Source organism: Ovis canadensis, chromosome 19 (assembly GCF_042477335.2).
Source record: "Ovis canadensis isolate MfBH-ARS-UI-01 breed Bighorn chromosome 19, ARS-UI_OviCan_v2, whole genome shotgun sequence".
NCBI classification, from domain to species: Eukaryota; Metazoa; Chordata; class Mammalia; order Artiodactyla; family Bovidae; genus Ovis; species Ovis canadensis.
In genome coordinates this window covers 28,238,867-28,256,667 of record NC_091263.1, presented here as the reverse complement: position 1 = coordinate 28,256,667, position 17,801 = coordinate 28,238,867, and the positions used below count along the sequence as shown (strand labels likewise).

The 17,801-nt window shown below is 48.1% G+C and overlaps 2 long non-coding RNA genes across 2 annotated transcripts in view; one reads left to right on the top strand and one right to left on the bottom strand.

Annotated features, from left to right (window-relative positions):
- LOC138424222 (uncharacterized) overlaps positions 1 to 17,801 on the bottom strand; it is a 151,015-nt gene that overhangs the window by 50,818 nt on the left and 82,396 nt on the right. The window lies entirely within an intron of this gene.
- The window catches only part of LOC138424225 (uncharacterized), a 28,177-nt gene continuing 25,774 nt past the window's right edge, over positions 15,399 to 17,801 (top strand). The window contains exons 1-2 of the long non-coding RNA XR_011250700.1: positions 15,399 to 15,657; positions 15,895 to 16,065. This is a non-coding gene — a long non-coding RNA (uncharacterized lncRNA). The remainder of the gene's footprint in view (positions 15,658 to 15,894; positions 16,066 to 17,801) is intronic.

Sequence of the window (17,801 nt, the reverse complement as noted above, 5' to 3'; positions counted from 1 at the left end):
TGGCTCGGGGGGAATGCAGTGAGGGTCAGAAGGAGCAGGGCAGAAGCAGGGCACTTCTGCGTCACACTTCTCTGACAGTCTTTGTGATGGAGCTCACCTCCGTGGGATCCTGCAGTCATGTGACCAGACAGTCTTCGGTCTGGTTAGCATGGGATGCCTTTCCCATGCTAAGCAGCAAACCCATCTTCCATTCATTCATTTGCTCATTCGTTCACTCAACCAGGCACTGGGCTAGGGACTGGGAGTCGGGGTGGGGGTGGTCAGCACACAGTCCTGCTCTTGAGGAGCTCACAGCCCTCATCCTCTCCATCTTGAACTGTTCACGTCAATCTATCCCAGAGGGATCAGTAACCACAAATGTGGCCAGAGGAATCGACAATTCATGAAAATGGTTTCCGACACAGAGAGGGTGTTATGAGGGGCAAGGGTGGAAAGGGAGGAGGTTGAGAAATAGAAAGGGCAAAGAAGGACTGTTTTCTGTAAAAATTTACAGTGTTTCCTCCCATACAACTTTCTAGGACACTTAACACGTGCCGGAAAAAAATCAGGCCCCAGATGCTATGGGACCTCCCCGAGGAGTGACAACTAGAATAGCCTTGGACTCAAGGTCCGCACCTCCGTCACTGCACACCACGGGATGCCTCCCTGGAGGGGGAAAGTGCTGTTTGTAAATGAATCTGGGGGAAAACGGGTGCATGCGGGGACTAAGGAGAGGCTGGGCTGCAGAGGGGCAGAGTGATGTGCCACACCCGGCCAGGTGCCCAGGGCTGCCTGGCCATCCACCCTGGCTGAGGTCCCGGGCTTGGAACTGGTCTGATTGGATTTCCAGTATGGAGGCAGAGGGAAACTACAGGCTGTGACCTGTGGAGCCTGGGGGGAATTCTGTCTCCTGGTCAGGTAGGAGGGTGCTGGGCTGGAAATGAGGACATGCTGACATGGTCAGTGTGTGCAGGCAGTGGACCATCGGGTCTAGACCTCAGGGCCCCAATGGATGTATTCCTGGGGGTGCTGTTTAAATCTAGTCAGAAACAATGTCATTTCCTTAGAGCCAGGAGAGTTTAGACGGATAACCCTGGCATACGTGTGTGTGTGTGCACACCCACAAGCATATGTGCATGCTCACATACGTCTACATATACATGCTCAGGGCGTGCTCCATGCTGGTGTGGAGTTGGATATGAGTAGAGTGGGGCTTCCCAGGTAAAGAACCTGCCTGTCAATGTGGGAGATATAATGAGATGCAGATTTGATCCCTGGGTCAGGAAGATCCCTTGGAGGAGGGCATGGCAACCCACTCAAGTATTCTTGCCTGGAGAATCCCATGGACAGAGAAGCCTGGAGGGATACAGTCCATGGAGTCACAAAGTGAAGGACAGGACTGAAGCAGAAATGTACAGTCTAGAGTTGGAAGCAGGGGAACTTTAGGACAGGAAGCTGGCTACCTGGAAGCTGAGAATGCCAGCCTGGAAGGGCACTGGTTTCTGCCCATGTGGACTCTCTCTGCAACACTGAGTCTCCCAGTTTTGTTCCCAAGAATCACCACACACAGTTCTTTCTTACATGATTCTTACTTGTAACTAGGGAGGTACGCTGCAGATCCGCAGGTGCATCTAGCTCTCCCGAAGATGGAAGAGTCTTTGCTAGAAAGAATCAAGGGCAAAACAGACGCTGTGCTATTATTAAGCACTTGGATTCCATCTGTGAAAGGTGATCTGTCAAATACAAACACGCTTTAACGCTTCCACCTTCTGTAGGACTTTTCGAGAATATATGCTTATAAATTGTGAAAGCTCTGCCTTGATTTTCAGCTTGGAAAGAGTGGTTTCTGTCTCAGCCTATAATGACAGTGGATTCCCTGAGGATTATAGCCAAGTTAACACCAAAGTGCTTACGTGATGTGCCAAACACTCTAAAAATACTCTTTTAATCCTCTAACAATCCCACGAGGTAGGTACTCTTATTGTCCTCATTTTACAGATGCACGCCACTGAGGCTCTGTGAGGTCAGATAAGTTGTCCAAGGTCACATGACTAGGAAGTGGTCCTGGCAGGATTTGGATCCAGGCTGCCAGGCTTCAGAGGCCATGCTCTTTTTTTTTTCTTAATTTATTTTTAATTGAAGGATAATTGCAATATTGTGTTGATTTCTGCCATACATCAACATGGATCAGCCATAGGTATGCATAAGTCCCCTCGCTCTTGAGTCTCCCTCCACTTCCCACCCCATGTCACCCCTCTGTTGTCAAAGAGCCCCGATTTGAGGTCCCCGAATCGTACAGCAAATTCCCACTGGCTCTCTATCTGGTATATGTTAGCGCATATGGTTCCACGCTTTCTCCGTTTGTCTCACCCTCTCCGTCTTACCCCTCCACCCCATGTCCGTAAGTCTGTTCTCTATGTCTGTGGTCTCCATGCTGCCCAGCAAACAGGATCATCAGAGCCATCTTTCTAGATTCCATAGATGTGCGTTAATACGTGATATTTGTTTTTCTCTTTCTGACTGACTTCCCTCTGTATAACAGGGTTGAGGTTCATCCAGAGAAGCCCTGCTCTTGACCATGCGCTTCTGCTTCCGTGGACAAGAGCGGCCTCTGCTCTGCCGTGCTGCATTGAATGGTTTCCAGGCTGTGTCCTGCGCTAAGTAGAAACCTTCTGGGAGGCGCTGATTCCAGTTTCTCGTCACTCCTCCAGCTGGAGGCCCAGCAGCTGGCACGCGGGAGAGCCCACGAGGGCTTGTTACATGTCTACTGTTGGGACTGGTGAGGCCGGCCAAGGTGACCTGTCCCTTCTCCTGCCCCAGCAGCAGCACTTGGGACTCTGTGCACAGCGACCTCATCCACAGTGCCTCGCCCCATGACGGCTCTCCCTCCACAGTCTAATCCCTTCTCGACAAGCTCCGCTGGCAGACCAAATCCTGGTGCACCACCGTGGGCATCTGTCACCGCTCTGCCAGCCCAACAGGAAGTGTGCCCACAGCATCGAACAGTAAACACATTATCTGGGCTGGGCACCAGAGCCGGCTGTGGGCGCTCGTTACTGCCACCACAAAACTCCCTCCAGTTCTAACGAGGGGTTTAGCCAGCGAGCCTGCGGCCAGTTTCACTGTGTTCTTTCGTTCCAGGAGCACAGGGGGTAAAACCCATCGGTGTGGCAGATACCGGATTCAATTTAGAGATTCAGATGCAGACACTTTCCTGAGTGGGGAAGAAAGAATCCACATGGCTTGGATTTGCTCCAGAATGTTGCCCTGAGGCCAAACAGGAATGAGAGAAATAGACAGGCCTTTTCCATTTTGCTAGTAGACTTGGGAGAGAAGGGAATTCAATTCTAGAGATTTTAAAGTCCTAACCACATTTTCAAAATGGTGACTCTTTCCCTTCAATTTTAATTTTTTTAATTGAAGTTGAGTTCATTTACAATGTTGTGCTAGCTTCAAGTATACAGCAAAGTGATTCAGTGATACACATATATTCAGTTACACACATAGATACGTGTTCTTTTCCAGATTCTTTTCCATTATAGGTTAAGAGCTCCCTGTGCCACACAGTAGCCCCTGCTGCTCACCTATTGTATATATATAGTCACGTGTATCCGTTGGGCTTCCCAGGTGGTGCTAATGGTAAAGAACCCACCTGTCAAATCAGGAGATGTAAGAGCCCTGGGTTTGATCCCTGGGTTGGGAAGATCCCCTGGAGGAGGGCATACCAACCCACTTCAGTATTCTTGCCTACAAAATCCCATGGACAGAGGAGCCTTGCGGGCTAGAGTCCACAGGGTCGCAAAGAGTCAGACATGACTGAGTGACTCAGCACGCACACAGGCATGAGTGTATCTGGTAATCCCAAACTCCTACAGAAATGGTGGCTCCTGACGCAACAAGAAAGCTGAAAGAGGCAGAAGGGTGAGTTACATCTGCTGATTTGCTCCGTATCAGGTTTTTGCATAGGTTCCTTTAAAGGTCCTAGTACGTTTACAAAGTGACTATTTTGAGGTGCACACAGAGGAGCATGAGATTCAGAGGTTATGTGACCCGCCCAGTGCTATATGACCAGCGGGTCACAGAACAAGAATATAAACCAAAGTGCGTGCGACCCCAAGGCTCACAGCACTCCCAGCACACAGCACAGCCACAGACCTCTTCTTCACTGAGCTACCTACAAAGAATGACTGAAATTAGTTTCAAAAAATTTTTTTTCTATATCGCTGCAAGAGATGTCTCTGACCTTTCAAAACACCACAAGCATATAAAGAAAAGTCTTCTATTTTGAACACATAACACCTGTTCTGAGATTTATATGGTAAACAGCATAGTGGTATGTTATATTATTTGGAAATAGCATAATTTTGAAAAGCTCTCCTGGACTAATTTAACAGAAATTAACCGTACCAAGTAAAAGTAAAGGAAGTTACAGCTGTTCCATTTGGTGTTTCACAATTTTTCTTTCTGACCGAAGCTAACAAGCCACAGAGTCAAACAAGGAGACGTTAACTATTAACTTCGGGGTGAAAAGTCAATGGTTAGCACATTCTCAGTACTACCCTGCCGACACTCCAGCAAATATTAACATACACGGGCAAGGACACTTTCCTGTAACTGGACAAGGGGGTTGTATACATTTGAAAAACACCAGCAGTGAAGGCTAGGCTCTTGTGCCACAGAGGCCCAGCAAAGTGGCTTGCTTAAAGTCAGGGGGCCAGTTAGGACTGGGATCCCAGAGGAAAGCGGTCCCTGGCACCCTGCTTTTGTGTGATGGTTGGGTGGTTTTGTCCTGCTTGGACAGAACTACAGTACCTGGCATGACTGTGTCCATGTACAAAACAATGATGAGCTCATTATCCTCTTAGAACTAATATCCCATCTGAAAGGAAAAACAAATTCACAGCCCCATTCTGATCTTTTGCCTCAGTAGTATGTACAGTCTGGGGCTAACATGACTACTGATACCATAACTTTCTCGCTTGAGTTTGTGGATTGATCTTCTAGAAGGAGATTGCTACTTAGTAGAGAACGCAAGGAATGGTGTCAGACTGAGCTGAGTCCACAACTTAGCACTGCCCGTGGGCCGCTGAGTGCCAGGGCAAGTAGTGTATCTCCTTTCCGATCTCAGCTTTCCTACTGATGAAAAAATAATGATGTGTAATAACCCCCATGTGTAGAGGGTTGAGCACTGTCCCTCCCTAATTCATGTCCACTGGGACCCTCAGGATGTAACTAATCTCAGCTTGGACACAGGACCTTCGCAGAAGCAATTAACTAACACTCAACATGAAACAGATGGGATTCAGGTGGACCCTAAATCCAATGACGGATAGGCTTACGAGAAGAGGACGGGATGCAGAGAGAGACGGCCGTGTGAAGACAGAGGCAGTGACTGGAATTATACTGCCACGAGCAAAGGAACGCCAAGAACCATCAGAAGCTGAAAGAATCGCGGGAGGATCCTCCCCAGAGCCTTCAGAGGGAGCTTGCCCCAACAACACCCTCATCTTGGACCTCTGGCCTCCTCTATTGTGAGAGGAGAACATTCTGTCGTTGAAACCATCACTTTGTGTGGTTTCCAGATAATTTGTTCTGGATCCCAAGGAGACTCAGACACTATGCCAAGGGCTTAGTAGGGTGCCCATTATGGGGAGAATAACGGATAAATAATGGATAAATGCCTGTGCTAAGTTGGAAGATAGAAGATATTGCAGGTGAGGTTTGGGGCAAGCCCAAAAGGAGCTCTAGGCAGAATGTTCAAAGTGTCCACTGGTTCTTAGTGGCTACACATGGTTAAGTTACCCCAAGAAAGAAATGGACTCAAAAGAGAACTGGCCGGTCTGGAAGTCCATTTTAGAGGGAATATAGAAAGGCTTGACTTGGAAAAATTAAAATTCTCTAGGCCCTTGAGAAAGGAAAAGATGATCAAATTAATACACCACCTCAAGGTCAGATCAAATCAAGGATGTAATTATGAAACACTGAAAGAATTAAGATATTCCTGGTAAGTCCACTCAGCCAGACAGAAGGGCTCTCAGAAATTTTAAGGACGATGTCCCACAGTGGATCACGTATTCAAAATGGCAGTGATTAAGTCTGCTGAGAGAGACTTGGTTTACAAAGGATCGTGGATTTGACCTTGTCTGTTCAGATAAACAAAATGGGGTCTGGAACACAATCCATATTTGTTCAGTGAATGGGTGTATGAATGAATGGGCTAGAAGGAAAACAAGTCTAGAATAAAAGGATGTATCTGGAGGTTGCATTCTAAATGGGGGACACAGACATATACAAGTAAACAGAAAGAACAAAACCAAAAAGGATTTCTTATAGTTGCAGATGCTACGAAGAAAACAGATAAAGGGATAGAGAGTGGCCAGATCTCGGGGGCTGATGAGAGGCTATATTAGACTGGCTAGTCAGGAAAGGCTTCTCTGAGGAGCTGACACTTTGTGACCTGAATAACGAGAAGGAACAAGGCTCTCCGAGGGGAGAATCTCCCAGGCAGACGGACTGACAGGTATAAGCGTCTGAGGTGGGATGAAGGGTGGGTTTTATAGTTTATGTTGGCAGCGGAGGAAAACTCAGTTCTAGATGATAATATTTCTTGGAATTTGATGGGGACCGGCCTGTTATCTGAATACCCTTGGAGGCATTTGGTGGCCTCTGACAGTAGTGGAGGCGGTGCTGGGATAAGGAGGGAATTTAGGGGGACAGAGGAACAGAGAAAGGCAGTGCATGCATTTGAATTTGCAATTCCAATATGAATAGCTGAGTTGTTGTTAGATTATCCACTTGGTTTTTAGATTACTCGAGCTTCAAGCCCTCCCACTACAGCAGACATTTGAGAGTGGTTGGTTCACGTCTTCAAAAATCTGTTCTTCCCTGTTGGGCCGAGCAGCCTCCCTGTGGACCTATTCTCTCTCTACCCAGGCTCCTCCTTCCCTGGCTGTGTGGCCAGGGTTGACCTCTGCTGGCCACTCTCTGCAGGGTGGAAGAGAGAGAGAGCCAGAGTGTGTGTGTGTGTGTGTGTGTTTCCTGGGCACCTGCCCTCCTCAGTACAAGCAGGCTCCTGAGCAGCTATGTGACCCATCGCTGTTCCTTCTACTTTGGGAGAGATCTCTGGGGCTCAGAATGGTGACCAGCTTTGTTAAGGTCAAGGCATGACCAATGGTAGCTGCTTAGCTCTCAACACCTCCCTTTTGTGTCTGCAGTGACCCAAGAGTACTGGGTCTCTTCCTTCCCTGGGAGGCGCCTCTCCACCCAGAACCAAGCCCCACCCCCTAAACCCTGCCCTCAAGCTGTTCCAGGTACTTCTGCTGTGGATTCTCCAGCCCTCGAGCCACCACCATCAGCCTTCCTGGAGCTGAGACCCCCTACTCCAGAACTTCATCTTGGGGTGTGTGGCCATGTCAGTCAGGCAAATGGCTGTGACTCAGAGTCTGTTCGAGGGTCCCTTATGGGGCCTCACATGGCTTTAGCCACAGGTGGGAACAAAGGCAGAGGAGCGGGGTCTCCTCTCCTTCCACCAAAGCCAGAGCCTCAGCAGGAGGCGTGGAAAGCCCTGTCTTTGGTGGATTGAAACAATTCCTCTGTAATCACTGTGGCGAACAGCCTTGGCTCTATTTTTACAATGCTTGTTTTGGATCTCTTCGGGGCAAGACTTCCCTGGGAGCCTGTTAAGACAGACAGCCCCCAAGAGGATCCGGGGGAAGCCTACCAGGCAGAGCCACCAGGATGGGACCTTCCCAGTGAGCCCTGCAACACCCACTCCTCCTCCTCACCTCTCAGAGTCCTGGGGAGTGCAGCTGTGGGACCCAGCATTGCGATGGTAAAAAAACTCGGACCCTCCAGAGACCATGGATTTGGCTAACTCTACATGTCGAAGGTTTCCCAGGTGGTAAAGAACCCACCTGCTGATACAGGAGACATAAGAGACACAGGTTTGATCCCTAGGTCAGGAAGATCCCCTGGAGGAAGGCATGGCCACACACTCTGGTATTCTTGCCTGGAGAATCCCACCAACAGAGGAGCCTGCCAGCTACAGTCCATGGGGTTGAAGAGTCGAACATGACCAAAGCGACTTAGCATGCCAGCACGCACATGTTAAAGCCTGGAGCATCTCCTGTGGGCCAGGACTTTGAGGAGCTGGTACAAGCCCTGCGGTGACAGGTGAGGACACTGAGCTGGACGGAGGCCAGCTCTCTGCTGGAAGAACTTTCCTTCCTGCCTCACAGCATCCCTGCCCGAGGCCCGTGGTTCTTCCTGAACCAGCTCATTCCTCTCTTCCTCCGTTTCAACCTCCCTTTGTTGTTTTTTGGTAAAGAGAAGACGTGGCGCCAAACTCCACTGGCCTCGTTTAATCTGTGATCTGTTCATGTGGAAAGGTGCCGTGGCTATGGAACCTAGAGAAGAATTCTGGCTCTGGCCCTTCTCAGGACCCACTCCTATTAGCAGCCACTTGTGCTTTCTGCCTGAGGAGCAGGGAGCTACGGTACCAGACGTGCTGGGGTGAGTGGGCCTCGGGTATTGACTGAATTCTCTGAGGCTCAAGGGTCCATGGATTAAACCAAGCACAGGTTTTGGGGATGGTCTCAGAACAGGGAGACACCACTCCCAGGTCACCAGGCACCCATCCCATCGCATCCTATAGGGCATGACTGCTGCTGCCTGGCGCAGAGTGTTAGATGCTCAGTCATTCTGACCCCATGGACTCTCTGTTAGATGCTCGACTCTTTGTGACCCCATTGATGTAGCCCTCCAGGCTCCTCTGTTCATGGGATTCTCCAGGCAAGAATACTGGAGTGGGTTGCCTTGCCCTCCTCCAGAGGATCTTTCCAACCCAGTGATTAAACCCACGTCTCCTGCATTGCAGGCAGATTCTTTACCGTCCAAGCCTTTGCCCTGGTGCAAAGGGCAGTGTTCACTGAAGCAAACCATCAGGTTGGTATGTACAGCTCACAAACCACAACAGGAAGTGCCTCACACCACTGCGAACAAACACTGGACATTTCCTTGATAGAAAAGGAAGGGAGAGTGTTAACATTGCACCAGACATTTGCACCAAATGGCTAGATGTGAAAATAAGAAGTGAAGTTATTTCTTTCAAGTTTAGTTGTTTGCTTTCCATTTACTCTGATGTAATTCTCCTCAGTATAACGGCGCAGTGCACACATATACACATGTCCGCAGGCCTGCAGTTGAGGAGGAGACCCACCCTCAGCGGTTTTCGTTTGGTTGTGCACCCGCCAGGCAGCATTGTGACCACTGTCCCCTGTGACTATCTGGCCTCACTCCAGGATCTCATCAGGCCCCTCACTGCTGAAAGAGCACGGACCCAGTGCCTGGCATAGGGACCTGCTTGGACAATCTTGATGCCATTTTCACAGCCAAGCACATTGAATTTACATTTCTTTTTTTTGTTGTTTTTGCATAAGGTTGTTTCATTCAGCATATTCGAAAATCGGGGTTAAAAAGCCCGGGTCGGTGGGGGTGGTGGTGGTAGTGGTGATGGTTAATTTATTTATCTCTGAGTTTGGGTTCTCCAAAGAACAAAGTCTGACACAAAGTGTTACATGCTCAGTTCAGTTCAGTCACTCAGTCGTGTCCGACTCTTTGCGACCCCATGAATCGCAGCACGCCAGGCCTCCCTGTCCATCACCAACTCCCGGAGTTCACTCAGACTCACGTCCATCGAGTCAGGGATGCCATCCAGCCATCTCATCCTCGGTCGTCCCCTTCTCCTCCTGCCCCCAATCCCTCTCAGCATCAGAGTCTTTTCCAATGAGTCAACTCTTCGCATGAGGTGGCCAAAGTACTGGAGTTTCAGCTTTAGCATCATTCCTTCCAAAGAAATCCCAGGGCTGATTTCCTTCAGAATGGACTGGTTGGATCTCCTTGCAGTCCAAGGGACTCTCAAGAGTCTTCTCCAACACCACAGTTCAAAAGCATCAATTCTTCGGCGCTCAGCTTTCTTCACAGTTCAACTCTCACATCCATACATGACCGCAGGAAAAACCACAGCCTTGACTTACATACTAGCAGCTTTCAAAAGGTGGTTTCAGGAAGTAGAAAGAAACAGGGAGGCTGAGACATGAGGAAGAAAAAGATAAGGGACTAGGACTTCCTTGGTAGCTCAGTGGAAAAGAATCTGCTTCCCAGTGCAGGAGACATGGGTTTGATCCCAGGTCCGGGAAGATTCCACACACAGTGGAACAACTAAGCCTGTGCGCCACAACTACTGGGCCCACGTGTCACAAATACTGAAGCCCACACACCTTACAGGTCATGCTCTGCAACAGGAGAAGCCACTTAGCTGAGAAGCCTGAACCAGCCGCAACTAGAGAAAAGCCCAAGCAGCAACCAAGACCCAGCACAGCCAAAACATATATATATTTTAAAGATGAGGGACTGAAGCAAATGAAAACTGGTTATTTCATGGGTACTTGGAGCAGTCTTTCTGGGGACCATCTATAGAATCATGAAGAATGCACCTTAGAACTGGCCACTTGACCAACAGGGTGTTGGGACATTTTTGTACCAATTCCCACCCTCCTTTGATTAAAGGTTTCTCCTGGGAATGTCTACGCATGCCCCCCACCCTATCTGGGCTGTGCTTATGTGGACTGCATAAACTCTGGTGGCTCTTGGAGAAACTCTAAGATAGAAAAACCAAGAGAAGCTCAGGAGGTTGGGATGTTCTTGCCTGCAAAGAACAGTCCATTATAGCCTCAAGATGAAGCGGGAGAGTGCAAATGCATCCACTTTTCTCATTCAAAAGAAAAATAAAGGAAAAAAACCAACAGATTTGCTGTGGTGTACACGAATACCTACAGTACAGGGCATCAAAGATGTGAAGAAAATGGGCACTGAAGGGGAAATAAGGGAAAACAGGACAAAATCTCCCTCTGGTCTTCCTACCAGCCAATGCAAGGAGAATGGGACTCTGTTTGGGCATGGGGCCTTTAAATAGGTAATTAAATTACAGTGTGGACCATCAGGGCGGGCCCTAAGCCAATGTAACTGGTGTCCTCACAGCAAGAGGGGACTGGGACACAGACAGAGGGACGACCGCGTGAGAACACGGTGAGAAGGCAGCCAAGTGCAAGCCAAGGGGAGAGGCTTCAGGGAAACAAACCTGCAGGCCTGGGCGTCTAGTCTCCAAAACTGTAAGAAACCAGATTTTAGACGTTCAAGCCACTGAGTCTATGTGACGTTGTTATGTGTTACTGAGCTGACTCATACGTAGTATGTGCTATGGAGTGCGCCGGGTCATGGGATCTTAGCCTCCCTGACTGAGCTGTCGGCGGGAGGCCAATAAGGGCACCTGACCCTACTGAGGCCTGACTCCAGGTTCACCATCGACCCACGCAGCTGAGTCATCAAAGCCTCTACTCTGGGGATGTGGACCAAAAGACATGGAGAGGTGAACACTGTTTATGCGTGCTGGGTACTAGGGAGTTCCAACAGACTTAGGGCTAGAGTGGATATTTGGGGGCCATGAGAAAGTTAATCTGTTGGTAAAAGAAGCTGAGGTGCAGAGAGAAGAGGGAGAAGATGGGGAGAAGCAGAGATGAAACACAGTCCCTAAGATATGGAGAGAGATAAGATAGAGGATATCCCTGACTCCTACAGTGGGGAGAGGTTGGTGATGGGGGGACGGACTGAGAGTTTGGGATTAGCAGATGCAAACTATTATATGCAGAATAACAAGGTCCTACTGTACAGCACACGGAACTATATTCAATATTTTGTAATAAACCATAATGGAAAAGAATATGAAAAAGAATGTATATATATGTATAATGGACTCACTTTGCTATACAGCAGAAATTAACACAACACTGTAAATCAACTACACGTCAATAAACTAAATTTTTAAAGAAGATATTCATGACTCCTAAAGACTTCACTTCCCACATGCCTAGATTCGTTTCCTGTTTCTGGAATACCCCCGATGTACAGATTTTTGTTTGCAAGTTTTAAAGTCCATTTTAGTATAAGCTTTCAAACTCTTAACTCCATCATGGCTGGTTAATTTTGTGGAGAAATTAGAAACTACAACCATACACGTCTTTTTAGTGCATTATACAATATGACACAAGTCTATCTTCTGTTTTTCATATAAAACTTTGAATAAAATATTTTACAGCAAATTAAAAAAAAAATCTCTCTGTAATTTTATAGTAAACTGCCGGGGACGGAGCACCTAATCCTTAAGCTGACTGAGAAGGATATGCAGGAAAAGGATGATTTAGCAAGAAAATGGAGGAATCAATGACCTAAATTCAGGATGAGGTTGGGAAGGGGAGGAGTGGGAGTGGCTGAGCGACACTCCTACCAGCCCAGCCGGCTCTGTACATCTAGGCATGATAGTGTTCCCTTAGCCCACGATCAATCCAATATGCTAATAACCCTTCAGTTCAGTTCAGTTCAGTTCAGTCGCTCAGTCGTGTCCGACTCTTTGCGACCCCATGAATCTCAGCACGCCAGGCCTCCCTGTCCATCACCAACTCCCGGAGTTCACTCAGACTCACGTCCATCGAGTCAGGGATGCCATCCAGCCATCTCATCCTCGGTCGTCCCCTTCTCCTCCTGCCCCCAATCCCTCCCAGCATCAGAGTCTTTTCCAATGAGTCAACTCTTCGCATGAGGTGGCCAAAGTACTGGAGCTTCAGCTTTAGCATCCTTCCTTCCAAAGAAATCCCAGGGCTGATCTCCTTCAGAATGGACTGGTTGGATCTCCTTGCAGTCCAAGGGACTCTCAAGAGTCTTCTCCAACACCACAGTTCAAAAGCATCAATTATTTGGTGCTCAGCCTTCACAGTCCAACTCTCACATCCATACATGACCACTGGAAAAACCATAGCCTTGACTAGACAGACCTTAGTCAGCAAAGTAATGTCTCTGCTTTTGAATATGTCTTACAGGACAAATCTTTTACTTCAAAAAGACAAATCAGAAAGATATTTTGGAATTAAGTGTTTATTCAGTCTCAAAATCAGGCCACTGATACTGTCCTTTCTTCTAACAGTGGCATTCATCTTGTCTACACTTCCTGGAGCTGGTAATCCCCTATCTGGTTGGTCTGTATGGGTCCCTCCAATGTCCACTGAGCCATATGTTCCATCCTGCATGGCTGTTAATTACCTGGAAGGGGCTGAAATATTACCAGCATTGTGTGCACATGCGTGTGAAGTCGCTTCCGTCATGTCCGACTCTATGTGACCCCATGGACTGTAGCCCACCAGGCTCCTCTGTCCATGGGATTCTCCAGGCAAGAATACTGGAGTGGGGTGCCATTTCATTCTCCATACCTATGGTGCAAGTCAAATGTAGGGGTACAGCAGCTGGTTCACACCCTCCAGTCTAGACGCAGGGTGGGGTGCTATCCTCAGCACTCGTCTAATGCATGGATCATTTCCCTCCATGGCATTAACAGCTTCCTTGTGTTTTATATTGTATAGCTTGCTGAATAGGACCGGCTCTATGAGCAGACTGCAAGCTCAGTGAGGACAGGACTTGGCCTGAAGTCTGTGCTCCCTAAACATCTGTTGACTTAAAACAGACAGCTCTGTCCCCAGCTGTGAGCCAGAAGATAAGGCTGTCTGATTCCTCACTGGGAATACCACAGTTATCAGAATGTCATTTCTGGGGCTTCCCTGGTGGTTCAATGGTAAAGAATCTGCCTGCCAATGCAGGAGACACAGGTTCAATCCCCGATCTGGGAAGATCCCACATGCCGTGGCGCAACTAAGCCCATGCCCCACAGCTATTGAGCCCAGGTGCCACAACTACAGAAGCCCGGGCACCCTAGAGCCCTCTGCAACAAGAGAAGCCGTCGCAATGAGGAACCCTCACACGGCAACTGGAGAGTAGTCCCTGCTCATGGCGACTAGAGAAAAACCCACACAGCAACGAAGACTCAGCACTGCCTAACATAAGTACATACAATTGGAAAAGAATGCCGTGTCTGTATCCCTACACTGCGTCCTCTCCTCCATTCAAGGCATTCGCCTCAAGTCTCAAATAATCCACAGAAAGAGACGGCAGCAACCACAGTTTATCGGCTCTGAAACGTGCAGTTATGAGGCAGTAACTCTGCCATCGCTCTGATGGGAAATGGTGACAAGAAGGCAGCGATCAGTTCTCCTTGCTGCCCCAGGGTTTCCTTCATGATCAGTGGTGTGGCCACTGTCCCTGTCACTCTCAAATGTCGTGTGGCCCTTTTGCTGTGGGAGTTGTTCCAGTAGGAAGTGGAAGAGGGGCATACTTGAGCCCACCTCGATTTATCCACCTGGACTTCCAGTAGAAAACAGGTCAGGTTTCACGCCATTGAGGTCCCTGTAGCCCCTGCTGTGTGCAGGTGGCTTCTTGCGGTCTATCCTTGACCTGGGCAGGCACGGTGAGCCACCAGGGCATGCCGTAATGGAAAGCGGCCTGATCGGTGGTACTGAACATCCACTTGGGGATAAAGATTGACTACAGAAAATGTAATCATCTTTAAATTCCCCAGTTCTGTAATTATGCAGAGGACTGCACAAAGTCACACAGGACTGGGCTGGTTTGTCTTCTTGAGAGCTATAGAGGAAAGGTTTGCTAACAAAACAAATAGATTAAACAAAAACGCAGGCGGCATGTTCAGACATCTTATGGAAACCTTTTTTAGGCCTTTTAGCAAAGGCTGTATGTAAGTCAACAATGAGTTAGAATATTTACCTACTGAACTTCGTATTGTTAGACAAAGAAAAAAATCTTTTTTGGTCTTAGTCGTAGCAGAAGAAAAGGGAGTTCTTTTAGGTGAAGGTGGGCTGTGGGACTCTGCAAGCTCAAATGTCCTCTTGCCACTCTACTCTCTTCAGGGCCAGTGTTGGCCCTTCAAGCATGTCTGCAGAGACCCAGGAGACCAGTCTGAAAGCCATCAGTCTGACAGGTGTGAGCTCTGTTTGGAGCGATTGGATGAGCAGGTAGAGGTACTGTGCACGCTTTGCAGGAACAAGATTGTTTCTGAACGAAACATATTCTCTAACCAAGGCTTTTCTTTCACCAGAGACTTATCCTCTTTCAAATATCCTTTGCAATTAGACCAAACAATCGCTTGGAGCACTTCAAATAAACCAATTACAGAGAATGTGTCGTAGAGACAGTGCTAAGCTGGGCTGCAAGTGATTGCAAGTTCTTGGAAGTGCAGCAAACGGAAGGATGGAGTTTACCCGGGTCTGTGCCCCGGTCAGGAAAGTAGGCCAGAGTTAGGAGGTTTGAAATGGTTATTCCCGGGAGCCAACATGAATCCATTTTCAAAGGCACTCCGCCAACCAGGAGTATGGAGCAACGTCACAAGGGACAGCTGCTGCCAGCATGCCTGTGCTGCGTGCCCCCTGGAGGTTTTTCCAGATGACACGGCCCCAGGACTGGAGGCTGAAGTCCAGCAAAGCAGTGCCTCTAGCCAAGAAGCTCAAGCGCACGCATGCCTGGATCAGCCACCCAGGCTGGAGTGCCCGGCAGCACAGACCAGGGACCCTGGTCTGGTTGCTCTGACTCTGGCTTAAGGGTCAGAAGCAGCACTGAGAGGGACAGCCTGGCCAGCATTCCCAAGCAGCTGCTGTGGTCAATGACCCTTCCATCCTCCCATCTCCACGCGATCACCAGGAGTTACCATTAATCTGCTCTGGAAGATCGGTGGGTTTCAGTGGGCAAGGATGCTCAGGGGTTGGGATTATTTAGCTAACTCTCCCATTCTCTGTGTATTGGGGTGTCTGCTCCTTAAAAGCAGGGCATGTGCCTTCTTCCTTCTGTTTTCCCAGGAAACACTGTGTTGGGTGTTCGACGTATGTCTGAGGATAAGTGGAAGGGTGGGTGAGAAGTAGGACAGGAATGTGGGCAGGGACACCAATGACTCTCGATTTGTGATTTCAGTCCTTCAGCAGAGATCAGCCTTTCGGGCCACCTTCGGAAGCGGATGGCCCAGTGTCTCAGGAGCCAGCAGCCCGCATCTGCCTTGGTCTTCGTGCTCACACTGCTGTTTCTCACACCCACTGCTCCCATCGCAAAGAAGGGCAGCAGCAAGCCTTCCAGATTCCCGTGCTGGTGAGCTGCAGCTCCTGCGGCCCTTTCTTTCTGTTTATAAATAAGCCCATTTGTGTCGTGTTTTAGATCTCACCCATAATTGATATCATATGACATCTGTCTTTCTCCGTCTGATTTATCTCACTTAGCAATAATCTCTAGCTCTATCCATGTTGCTGCAAGTGGCGCTATTTCATTCTGTTTTTTATGACTAATATTCCATGGACCACTTTTTTATCCATTCCTCTGTCGATGGACACGTAGGTTTTCTCCATGTCTTGGCTATTGTGAATAGTGCTGTTATGAACACTGAGGTGCATGTATCTTTTCTAATTAGAGTTTTCTCCAGATATACACCCAGAAGCAGAATTGCTGGATCATAAATATGTTTCTTAAGTTTCTGTTAAGCTATTGAAGTTTCTCATCTCTCATGTTCTGAAAGTCATTTATAGGTTGGAAAAATCCACTCCTTTGTCCCATAGAATTTCCCATTTTTAAACAAAAAATTGGGCCTCTTTCTTCTTTATTAATGTCATTTCATTCATCTGTGCTCGGTCCCTCGGTTGTGTTGGAGTCTTTGCGACCCCATGGACTGTAGCCCACTAGGCTTCTCTGTCCATGGGATTTTCCAGGCAAGAATATTGGAATGGGTTGCCATTTCCTCCTCCAGGGGATCTTCCCAACCCAGGGACTGACTCCACGCCTTCTGCATCGGCAGGCAGGCTCTTTACCTCTGAGTCACCTGGGAAGTCCCAAATGTTGTTTAGTATGTTCATCCATCTCTTGAATTTCCTGTAAACTGGTAGTTATGTCCAGATGCTTGATTAAATCCAGGTTTAATCATTTCTGACAGTAATACTTCTACAGGAATGTTCCTGTATATTTCCAACTGCATTATACGAGGAAACACACCATGCCACGGCAACTTCTTAGCTCACATCCTTACAAAATAAATAAAGTTTCTTCAACTTTATATACTTTTCTTGAATCATCATCTGGCCCTACTTGTAGGTTCTTACCGTTGACTTTAAGTTTTTACCCCAGACCCGTGATAAACCACTGGGGACTCCCAGCAGCTGAACCACCTTGAGATCAGCAGGTATAACTCAGGACTTGTCCTTAAGTTTCATTTATTGTCCATGTCGTTGCTATTCAGTCGCCCACTTGTGTCCGATTCTTTGCAACCCCATGGACAGCAACACACCAGGCCTCCCTGTCCCTCACCATCTCCTGAGGTTTGCCCAAGCTCATGTCCATTGCATCAGTGATGCCATCCAGCCATCTCATCCTCTAATGCTCTCTTCTCCTTCTGCCCTCAATCTTTCCCAGCATCAGGGACTTTTCCAATGAGTCCAGTGAAGCTCCAAAATACTGGAGCTTCAGCTTCAGCATCAATCCTTCCAATGAATATTCAGGGTTGATTTCCTTTAGGATTGACTGACTTGATCTCCTTGCTGTCCAAGGGACTCTCAAGAGTCTTCTCCAGCACCACAGTTTAAGGGCATCAATTCTTTGGCTCTCTGCTTTCTTTAAGGTCCAGCTCTCACAACCATACAACACCATGGCCTGGACTATATGCACTCTCTTTGGCAGAGTGATTTCTCTGCTTTTCAACATACCATCTAGAGTCCATATTTATCACTATAACCATGCTTTGATTTTTAACCTCTAGAGCCACGACAGAGTTCTGCTTGGAATGAAATAGTGGCATTGAACCAGGTGCTTATGTTACACACTTGTCCTCAGAGCAGTCAGGA